The sequence below is a fragment of the Chiloscyllium punctatum genome, chromosome 36, assembly GCF_047496795.1.
Source record: "Chiloscyllium punctatum isolate Juve2018m chromosome 36, sChiPun1.3, whole genome shotgun sequence".
Taxonomy (NCBI): domain Eukaryota; kingdom Metazoa; phylum Chordata; class Chondrichthyes; order Orectolobiformes; family Hemiscylliidae; genus Chiloscyllium; species Chiloscyllium punctatum.
Window position 1 is genome coordinate 33769891 of NC_092774.1, and position 11551 is coordinate 33781441.

The 11551-nt window shown below is 50.7% G+C and overlaps 1 non-coding gene across 1 annotated transcript; it reads left to right on the top strand.

The window, feature by feature from the left end:
- The first annotated feature begins 4634 nt into the window (after positions 1 to 4634).
- On the top strand, positions 4635 to 4706 carry trnae-cuc (transfer RNA glutamic acid (anticodon CUC)). Its single transcript has one exon. It is a non-coding gene; the product is annotated as a tRNA-Glu (tRNA).
- The last annotated feature ends 6845 nt before the right edge of the window (positions 4707 to 11551 follow it).

The following is an 11551-nucleotide window of genomic DNA, read 5'->3' on the forward strand; positions in this document are numbered from 1 at the left end:
AAACGCGGGCTCGTCCGGGATTTCGCGCAAGTCTACGTAGTAGAAGACCCAACGTGAGAATCATACCCCGAGACCAACGAGCCACACCAGAGAGCACACAAGCAGCCCCGCTCCCTGAGTCTTGCTCAGTGTGAAGTACACTTGACATTGATCTGAGAATTGCAAGCGGCAAAGAGTTTCCAGAACAATTGCTTCTCATTCTGTCTCCCTGCTCCCGTTTGTCCCGGACCCAGGAACCGGGCCCTCTCTACTGGCAGAAAATTAAACCGTTTTGTTTCTAAACTTTTCTCTGACACCGGAGTGACCCGTGACAAGCATTGACCTCCTCAACATCGGGTACAGAGAACAACAGAAGACCACTCAGACTTCCACGAGGGTGTCATCTCAATTGTGCACATTGGGACAGTATATCAATGTGAAATATTTATGTCGAAGTTTTTTGAGAAAGAGATGAGAAGGCGAGTTGCAGAACAGTGCGCCGTTATATGGGAAAGCTGCTAAAGAGGACATTGACGGAACCGGAGAGATGGTTTCCCTTCTGGGTGATGCTCCCATCACGCACCCGCAGACATATCGCCGGCGTGCAAATATAAGCTCTGTCTAGATTCCCACATTCTGTTTTTTCAAACTGTGATTTCGGTCAAAAGCGCAAAATTTCAAGACTCGCAACGTTCAAACTTTACGAAGTTCTCATAGATATATTGAGCGAACACCTGGAAGAAATTCTTTCAAACTTACCTGGGGAATTTCGGTTTGATGGCTCTTGAACTTTAAGTAGAAGGAAGGGAAGTTTGCCTCGAGGCTGTGTAATGTGGAGATGTGTTCCCCATGTTAACTGGTAGTGCTTGACCATCTCAGTGCTTCCCGATGCAGGGCTGCCCTGACCCACAGGGTGGTTTCTTTGATAAACTGTTCTGGGGCTTCCTGCCGTACCATGACGTCATACGGCGAGCCTCCGGTGATGGCCTGCAGCTGCTGTGACACAATAATGATGTTGGCCCCGGAACATGAATACGAATTAGTTCATGAGTCACGTGGTACTGAATCATTCTATGGAATGTTCTTTCAACGTCACGGATGTATATATGAGAGGAGGTAAATGGGCAGGGCTTACACCTCGAGTCAACTGTTCCATCACTCGGAACATCCCACACCCATCTCCCATTGTCCCAAGGCACCTTCCGCTGCACCCACAGAATGTGCAACACCTGCCCATTTACCGGCTCCATCCTGAATATCCAAGGGCTCGAACATACCTTCCAGATAAAGCAGCACTTTACCTGCACATTTGCCACAACCTAGTCTACTACACAGTGTGGTTTCCCCAAAGTAGCATGAAGCATAAACTGGGTGACTGCTTCGCAGAACATCTCGGTTCTGCCCGCAACAAAAGGCCTTGAGCCTCTGGTTGCCTGTCGCTTTAACACGCCACCCTGTTCCCTGGCCAAAATCTCTGTCTCAGGCATACAACAGTGTTCCATCAAAGCTCAGCTCCAGATGGAAGACCAACGCCTCATTTTCGACTTGGAGATCCTATAGCCCTCCAGTCTTCAACATCGAGTTCAATATTGTTTCGACCCGAACCCCATGCCCTTAACCCCTACCAAACCCACACGAGGCCTTGTTATCACATCGTCTGCTGTTACACACGACTTATTGTTAGACAGGAACAGTCTCTATGAACAGTTAGTCACCCTCCTTTGTCCCTCCAATATTCTCCCTCTGAACTAGCGGCAAACAGAGCAATGTGGACTGATATCCCTGAGCCAGCTGTTTGTCCCATCTCCAGGAACAGGGATCTCTCCACTGGCGGGTAATTAAACTATTTTGCTGTTGCGCTGACGTGAGGAGATTGTGCAAGTATAAACTTTTTCTAAATTCCCACTTTGCGTTGGTCGAACTGTGAGTTCACTCTGAATCACAACACGTGTCACAGCGCATTTGGAGGCCCACCTTAGCACTGCTGGTTCCACACAGCAAGGAAATGAGAATCTCTATTCTATTCTTGCCTTCTCCCTGTAAATCTCCACATTGTTACTTTGAACATGTCCACCGAATTCCCCTTTGTGTTCTTGAATCTGTCTCTTTGTCACGGTCAGACAGGGGTTTGCGGATCTGAACCACTCCCTGCGTGAAAATGTTCTTCCTCATGTCACTTACTTTTTTTGCCTTGAAAGCTCTGCCATTTTTGGGGGGGAAATTGAAAGGATTCTCATTCCTGAACATGAGGCTGAATTGATTTAATTTCTAACGTAAAGGACTGCGGATGCTGAGAATTCGAGACAGAAAGAGGAACTGCTGGAGAAACTCAGCAGGTGTGGCAGTACTTGTGGGAGAAAACAGATTTCAGAAATATTGTCTCTGATTCTCTTTCCACCGATGGTGCCTGACCAGCTGAGTTGCTCCTGCAATTTCTGTTTTTGCTTTTAACTGAAAGTTCATTTCATCTTTCGGATGGAACAACCAGAATCGCCATTTGCAGATATATCAGCATTTCGAAACCTGTGAAGTGATTGGATTCAAACAAACCCAGCAATAATTCACTCTTTCTCAGCTCCACAGGCAGAGAGACCTGGGAAATGAAGCTGTCAGTGTGGTTCTGTATTGGTGGGCCGAGTGGTGAATGCGATGGACTTGAGATCCATTGCGGTTTCCCCACGCAGGAGTGAACCCTGCCGACTATAGTTGAGAAATGTCGTCAAAAAGAAAAACAGATTGCTCCACAGTTTCTTATTTAAGATTCAAATCAGTGGAGTGGGTTGAAATATTTCACTCACATTGCGACTGGTCGGGAATCTGTAGCCCACTGCCTGTCAGGGTGGAACAAACAAACACCCACAGAGCTGCTTTTGAAGCGATGAGCCAAGAGTTTGGAAATGAGACTAGAACAGTGAGGGGCTTGCATTGTGATCGAAATGAAGCAGGCACCTGAGGATTAATGTGTTTTATTTGCCAGTGAAAGATACTGCTTCACAAAGTTGGGACGATGGAAGGGAAGCAGTGACGTTGATTATCTTTGGCTGTTTTTTTTTGTGCATGTTCCCATTGCTGCGCTTGTCCGTGTTAACGTCAGAACTCTGCAGCATGGCGGCGTCAGGTCCGCACAGTGCCAGGGGCGCAATGGATGACGCATCTGACTCCACCTACCTGTTTGAAATGCAGCTTACAGCTTCTTCACACACCCCAATTAATCTTTCTCATTGTCCTGAAGCCGGCATACGGTTTGAATTCCTGATCTGCTGGAACGAGACTCTTTTCACTGTCTCGCGTCAGTAAGTGTCCCTGGGAGCATTAGAGTCAGTCACAGCGCTGTCAGAAGAAGGGAAGCTGAAAGAGCTGAAACAAGCTGCTCATGCGCACATTTCACTTTCCCCAACTCACCGCCCCAACCACTGCGGCTCCTGGGAATGGAAAGGAAACTAACACAAAAACCCAGTCTCACCTTTGTAAATCTTCAGGAAATAAGAAAACTGTTCATCCCTTCGGGTCTTACATCCTGGGCAGACAGCGTTGATTTCAAATGGCTGTCCAGTCAGTGCTGATTCGTTTTGGCTGAAAAAATCTTCCTTATCTCATCCCAGCATTTCTTGCCACAGAGAACTGTGAGGCAGAGTTCATGTATATATTTCCTTGTATGGTATTTTGTAAATAACATTCGTTTGCTGGTTGTTTGTATCATGTATTTCAGGTTCATTAGCCGCTGTTTAAGTGAGTTGGTCGGTTTGTGGGCCACCATGATGCTGAGAGGGTTGAGTTGTCTGGACATCATTTCCCAGATGTCTTTAATGTAAAGTAATGTGGCTAGGGTTTCTGCAGACGTTGTGTCTGCTTGTGTCAATTTGTTGACGTGAAATCGGCACACTGGGTTTATTGGGTAGGCGAAAGTGTGGACTGCAGATGCTGGAAACCAGAGTTTAGATCAGAGTGGTACTGGAAAAGTACAGCAGGTCAGACAGCTTCCGAGGATCAGGAAAATCGATGTTTCCGGCAAAAGCCCTTCATCAGGAATAGAGGCAGGACGCTTCCAGGGGTGGAGAGATAAATTGGAGGGTGCTTGGCCGAAGGTAGCAAAGAGTACAATAGGTGAATGGGGGTGGGGATGGAGGTGACAGGTCAGAGAGGTGGGTGGAGCGGATAGGTGGGAAGGGAGCTTGGGCAGGTAGGACAGGTCCTGAGGACAGCGCTGAGCTGGAAGGTTGGAACTGAGGTAAGGTGGGGGGGAGGGGGAATGAGGAAACTGGTGAAGTCCGCATTGATGGCCTGGGGTTGAAGTGTTCCGAGGCGGAAGATGAGGTGTTGTTCCTCCAGGCATCGGGTGGGGAGGGAACGGCGATGGAGGAAGCCCCGGACGTGCATGTCCTCGGCAGAGTGGGAGGGGGGTTTGAAATGTTGGGTCACAGGGTGATGGGGTTGATTGGTGCGGGTGTCCTGGAGATGTTCCCTCAAGCACTGCAACTTTACTCTGCGAGGAATCTCCAGTCTCCCCAATGTGGAGGAGGCCGCATCGGGAGCAATGGATACAAGAAATGACATTGGTGGACGCACAGGTGAAAACCTTCCACTTACTACGGCCCTGGTTCGATTTCTGGGCAGAAAAGTAATTTTTTGTAGAGCTGACTGCGTGTGTCCACGTCTCCCTGATAGTCTAGTGGTTAGGATTTGGCGTTCTCACTGCCGCGCCCCGGGTTCGATCTCCGGTCAGGGAAGCAATGTTCAGGGGGTCTATTAGCTGTCTATCCTTTCTGAATGCGTTCTATTGTTGCTTATTGGTCGACGTAGTTCCTGCCTGCTGCAGTGTGCAGTGGCTCGTTGAAATAGTGTCCTGATGCAGATTTGTTTGGATGTGCAGGTATGATTGCATCTGTAGTTAAGTCCTTGGTTCATGTGTGTTGCTTTCCTGTCTACGCTGTTTTGAAATTACCATTGACTGTTCGCTCTACTGTGACATCTAGAAATGGCACTTTGTTGTTGTTCTCCTCTTTTGTGAATTTTATGCCAGGAAGGAGATTGTTGATGGTGTTGTAGGTTTCCTCTAATTTGTTTCATTTTGTGATGACAAAAGTGTCATCACTGGAGCAGACCCAAAGTTTGGGTTGGATCGTTGGAAGGGCTGTTTGTTCGAGTCTCTGCATTATTGCTTCTGCTAGGAATCCTGATACTGGTGGTTTCATGGGTGTTTCGTTGATTTGTTTGTAGGGCTTGTTACTGAATACGAAATGGGTGGTAAGGCACAGTTCCACGAGCTGGATTAGTGGTGCTGGAAGAGCACAGCAGTTCAGGCAGCATCCAACGAGCAGCGAAATCGACGTTTCGGGCAAAAGCCCTTCATCAGGAATAAAGGCAGTGAGCCTGAAGCATGGAGAGATTAGCTATAGGAGGGTGGGGGTGGGGAGAGAGTAGCATAGAGTACAACGGGTGAGTGGGGGAGGAGATGAAGGTGATAAGTCAAGGAGGAGAGGGTGGAATGGATAGGTGGAGAAGAAGATAGGCAGAACGTGCAAGTCAATGAGACAGTAACTGAGCTGGAAGTTTGAAACTAGGATGAGGTGGGGGAGGGGAAATGAGGAAGCTGTTGAAATCCACATTGATGCCCTGGGGTTGAAGTGTTCCAAGGCGGAAGATGAGGCGTTCTTCCTCCAGGCGTCTGGTGGTGAGGGAGCGGCGGTGAAGGAGGCCCAGGACCTCCATGACCTCGGCAGAGTAGGAGGGGGAGTTGAAATGTTGGGCCACGGGGCGGTTTGGTTGATTGGTGCGGGTGTCTCGGAGATGTTCCCTAAAGCGCTCTGCTAGGAGGCGCCCAGTCTCCCCAATGTAGAGGAAAGCGCATCCGGAGCAACGGATACAATAAATGATATTGGTGGATGTGCAGGTGAAGCTTTGATGGATGTGGAAGGCTCCTTTAGGGCCTTGGATAGAGGTGAGGGAGGAGGTGTGGGCACAAGTTTTACAGTTCCTGCGGTGGCAGGGGAAAGTGCCAGAATGGGAGGGTGGGTCGTAGGGGTGTGTGGACCTGACCAGGTAGTCACGGAGGGAACGGTCTTTGCGGAAGGTGGAAAGGGGTGGGGAGGGAAATATATCCCTGGTGGTGGGGTCTTTTTGGAGGTGGCGGAAATGTCGGTGGATGATTTGGTTGATGCGAAGGTTTGTAGGGTGGAAGGTGAGCACCAGGGGCGTTCTGTCCTTGTTACGGTTGGAGGGGTGGGGTCTGAGGGCGGAGGTGCGGGATGTGGACGAGATGCGTTGGAGGGCATCTTTAACCACGTGGGAAGGGAAATTGCGGTCTCTAAAGAAGGAGGCCATCTGGTGTGTCCTATGGTGGAACTGGTCCTCCTGGGAGCAGATACGGCGGAGGCGGAGAAATTGGGAATACGGGATCACATTTTTGCAAGAGATAGGGTGGGAAGAGGTGTAATCCAGGTAGCTATGGCAGTCAGTGGGTTTGTAAAAAATGTCAGTGTCGAGTCGGTCGTCACTAATGGAGATGGAGAGGTCCAGGAAGGGGAGCGAGGTGTCAGAGATAGTCCAGGTAAATTTAAGGTCAGGGTGGAATGTGTTGGTGAAGTTGATGAATTGCTCAAGCTCCTCGCGGGAGCACGAGGTGGCGCCAATGCAGTCATCAATGTAGCGGAGGAAGAGGTGGGAGTGGTGCCGGTGTAATTACGGAAGATCAACTGTTCTACATAGCCAACAAAGAGACAGGCATAGCTGGGGCCCATACGTGTGCCCATGGCTACGCCTTTGGTCGGGAGGAAGTGGGAGGATTCAGAGGAGAAATTATTAAGGGCGAGGACCAGTTCTGCCAAACGAATGAGAGTGTCGGTGGAAGGGTACTGTTGGGGACGTCTGGAGAGGACAAAACGGAGGGCTTGGAGGCCCTGGTCATGGCGAATGGAGGTGTAGAGGGATTGGATATCCATGGTGAAGATAAGGCGTTGGGGGCCGGGGAAACGGAAATCTTGGAGGAGGTGGAGGGCGTGGGTGGTGTCTCGAACGTATGTGGGGAGTTCCTGGACTAGGGGGGATAGGACAGTGTCAAGATAGGTAGAGATGAGTTCAGTGGGGCAGGAGCATGCTGAGACAATGGGTCGGCCAGGGTGGTCAGGCTTGTGGATCTTGGGAAGGAGGTAGAACCGGGCAGTGCGGGGTTCCCGGACTATGAGGTTGGAAGCTGTGGGTGGGAGATCTCCTGAGGTGATGAGGTTCTGTATGGTCTGGGAGATGATGGTTTGGTGATGGGGGGTGGGGTTATGGTCGAGGGAGGAGTAGGAAGAGGTGTCCTCGAGTTGGCGTTTGGCTTCAGCGGTGTAGAGGTCAGTGCGCCAGATTACCACTGCGCCCCCTTTATCCGCTGGCTTGATGGTGAGGTTGGGATTGGAGCAGAGGGATTGGAGGGCTGCGCGTTGTGAAGGTGAGAGGTTGGAGTGGGGGAGGGGTGTTCGACAGGTTGAGGCGGTTAATGTCCCGGCGGCAGTTGGAAATGAAGAAGTCGAGGGCAGGTAATAGGCCAGCGCGGGGTGTCCAGGTGGATGCAGTGTGTTGGAGGTGGGCGAAGGGGTCCTCGGAAGGTGGGCGGGAGTCCTGATTGTGAAAGTAAGCTCGGAGGCGGAGGCGACGGAAGAATTGTTCGATATCACATCGTGTATTAAATTCATTGATGCGTGGATGGAGGGGGATGAAGGTGAGTCCTTTGCTGAGGACTGATCGTTCGTCCTCAGTGAGTGGGAGGTCTGGAGGGATGGTGAAAACTCGGCAGGACCGGGACCTGGGATCTGGTGTGGGTGTGGAGCTGGGAGTGGGGTCGGAGCCAGTACCTGGAGTGGGTGTGATGGTGGGGGGCATGGGGGTGGAGGCATGAGCTGGGGTAATGTTGCCCTCGGGGTTCTGGGGGGTGGGGATAGTGACAGTGGGGTCTGTGGGGGGCGTGTCAGCAGAATGCAGGTGAGTGGCGCTGGTGGAGGCGGAAGTGGTGGTGATTATGGCAGTAGGGGAAGTCACTGAGCGTGTGGCATCAGCGATGATGTGAGGGCCGGAAGTGGCTGTGGGAGTGGCCATGATGGGGCGGAAGTGACATCATCACTCAGCGTGGAGGTGGTTGCTGCGTCAGCCGCATGGCTAATGGAGTTTCTGAGGCCAGGGGAATCTTCTGGAATGTTTGAGGAGCGCTGGTTATGGAGGTGGGTGGATAAAAGTTTGTCGTACTTACAGTTTTTGATGTTTGAGATGGAATTGAAATACTGTTTGTTGAGAGTATGAATTCTCCTGAGGATGTAGTACAGAGTGGGTCCTTTGCAATTCTGAGAGAGTGTGGCCCTCAGCTGAGGCAGGGTTGATTGTAGAGAGGTTAGGTGACGGCGCATTGCTGCAAGTGTGGAGCGGAGGACCTGAAGGAGAACTGTTGCTGGTGTTTTTGAATCTGTAGTCTGTACTGTTTGTCCTGTTCGGGTCCGAACTCTGCTGGTTTAAAGGTGGTCTGGAGTCCGTGTGGGATGAGTTGGTTACGGAGGCATGCACTGAGGAAGCAAATGTGGCTGTGGTACCGAGTTTGTTTCACTACGTGGTTGAAGAGCTTCAGAGCAGAGGAAATGACCTGGGAGTTGCAGTGGGAGAGGGACTCCCTGAGATTCTTGTAGAGAGAGGAGGAAAACTTCTTCAAGGCAGGCATCCTTGCAAGCGATTCGCAGTAGGGTTAAAATCAACAAGGTAAAAACAATGACTGCAGATGCTGAAAACCAAATACTGGATTAGTGGTGCTGGAAGAGCACAGCAGTTCAGACTGCATCCAACGAGCAGCGAAATCGACGTTTCGGGCAAAAGCCCTTCATCAGGAATAAAGGCAGTGAGCCTGAAGCATGGAGAGATAAGCTAGAGGAGGGTGGGGGTGGGGAGAGAGTGGCATAGAGTACAATGGGTGAGTGGGGGAGGAGATGAAGGTGATAGGTCAAGGAGGAGAGGGTGGAGTGGATAGGTGGAAAAGAAGATAGGCAGGTCGGACAAGTCAAGGAGACAGTGCTGAGCTGGAAGTTTGAAACTAGGATGAGGTGGGGGAAGGGGAAATGAGGAAGCTGTTGAAGTCCACATTGATGCCCTGGGGTTGAAGTGTTCCGAGGCGGAAGATGAGGCGTTCTTCCTCCAGGCGTCTGGTGGTGAGGGAGCGGCGGTGAAGGAGGCCCAGGACCTCCATGTCCTCGACAGAGTGGGAGGGGGAGTTGAAATGTTGGGCCACGGGGCGGTTTGGTTGTTCCACGAGGTTGACAGTGTTATATTTGCTGATGAAGTTGATGCTGTGTTTTGTGTCTTTGGTTCTTCGAGTAGTGTCTCCAGTTTTCTTCGGTCACGTTGATGTTAGTGGATGTGAACAGGGCTGTTATGTCAAAGGACAACATTATTCCATCCTCTTCCATCTCAGTGTCTTTGGTGTTCAGGAAATCTTGGATGGAGTCAATGGAGTGGCGTGAATCTTTGACTTGGTGTTTTAGTCTTCAGGGGAGGTCTTTGACTAGTCTGTATATTGGTGTTTCAAGAAGTGAGACTATGGCCTGAGGGGGGATCCTGGTTTGAAGAGAAGGAGAACAACAACAAAGTGCCATTCCTAGATGTCACAGTAGAGCGAACAGTCAATGGGGAACTTCAAACTAGCATCTACAGGAAAACAACATACACAAACCAAATACCTAACCACAGAAGCAATCATCCCAACACCCACAAACGAAGCTGCATCAGGACATTATTTCAACGAGCCACTACACACTGCAGCACAGAGAAACTACGAAGAGCACAAGAGAAATACATAAAAAAGTGTATTTAAGGAGAACGGGTATCCAATTAACCCATTCTGTCGATTTCTCATTGATACTGCCAAGCTGACTCTCACAACTTCGGTTTGTCCCTCCATTGTTTCCTATTTGTTTTTTGTGGGTTTTGAAAGCTTTCCCAATCCTCTAACTGAGTATTGGAGTTGGGAAGTTATGTTGTGGCTATACAGGACATTGGTTCGACCACTTTTGGAATATTGTGTGCAATTCTGGTCTCCCTCCTATCAGAAGGATATTGTGAAATTTGAAAGGGTTCTGAAGCACCAATGGGCCCACAGAGGGGAAGAGGCCCTTCTGCTGCCCTGAGTGAGGGAAGGCCTTCAGTGATTCCTCTGCCCTGCTGACACACCAGTTGGTCCACACCGGGGAAGACTGTTCTCCAGCCCCAAGTGCGAGATGGCCTTCAGCAGTTTTTCCCACCTGCTGAGACACCAGTGGGTCCACACAGAGGTGAGGCCGTTCTTCTGCCCCGAGTGCAGGAAGGGCTTTGCTCTTTCCTCCGACCTGCTGGCCCATTGGTGGGTCCACATGGGGGAAGATGTCGTTAAGTTGCCCAAGTGCTGGAAGGCCTTCAGCAATTCCTCAGCCCTGCTGAGGTACCAGTCCGTTCACCCCAGGGAGAAGCCGTTCTCCTGCCCGAGTGTGGGAAGTGCTTTACCGGGTCCTCCACACTGCTGAAGCACCAGCTGGTCCACCCGGGTGGGGGAGGGGGAGGCCATTCTGCTGTCCTGAGTGTATTCGTTCAGTTGCCCTAAGTGCAGGAAGGCCTTCAGCAATTCCTCCGCCCTGCTGAAATAACAGTGTGTCCACACCGGGAGAGGCCTTTCAGCTGGCCCGAGTGTGGGAAGAGGTTCATGTTTCCCTGCCACTTGCGGAAGCACCAGCGCTCCCAGCAATCAGATCCCACCAGTGACGCTGCCTTCGGTCACCCCCCCAGGACTGAACCTCCTGCCAGTTCTGATAGTGGGAGCAGTGGGAGAGTAGGAGGGCTGTTTTTGTTTTCTGCTGGACTGCAATTGCCTCCCCTACACCCCACAACTACAACCCCATGGTAGCTCAGGGTTAGCACTGCTGCCTCATGGCACCAGGAAACCAGGAATAATTCCACCCTTGGGGTCTGTGTGCACTTTTTGCAGGGTAGGAAAATGGATCTGAGTGGGTTACTCTTCGGAAGATCAGTGCAGATATGTTGGGCTGAAGGACCTGTTTCCACACTGCAGGAGTTCAACCAACATATGAGCTTTGCTTTCAGTGGACACTGCTGCTCATTGAGCCAGGGATAGCACATTGCCAATGAAATAATCCAGAGAAACCTAAGACCGCCAGACCATCAAAGCTGAAGTCAGGCCAATGGGCCCTCGAGTCTACTCTGGCATTCGTTAGATACAAAAGTAGTGCAGATGAGATTAGCTACAGTGTGGAAACAGGCCATTCGTCCCCACAAGACCACACCGACCCTCCGAAGGGTAACCCATCCAGACCAATTTCCCTCTGACGAATGTACCTAACTCTATGGGCAATTAAGCATGACATGCTCATCTTTGGTTTATGGAAGAAAACAGGTTCATCCAGAGAAAACCCACGCAGACACTGGGAGAATGTGCAAACTCCTCACAGACAGTCACCCAAGGCTGGAATCAAATCTGGGTCACTGGCACTGTGAGGCTGCAGTGGTAACCACTGAGCCACTACATGTTGCAACCCGAAGCTGCAAGCAGGAGGTTGGGACAATACAGCAA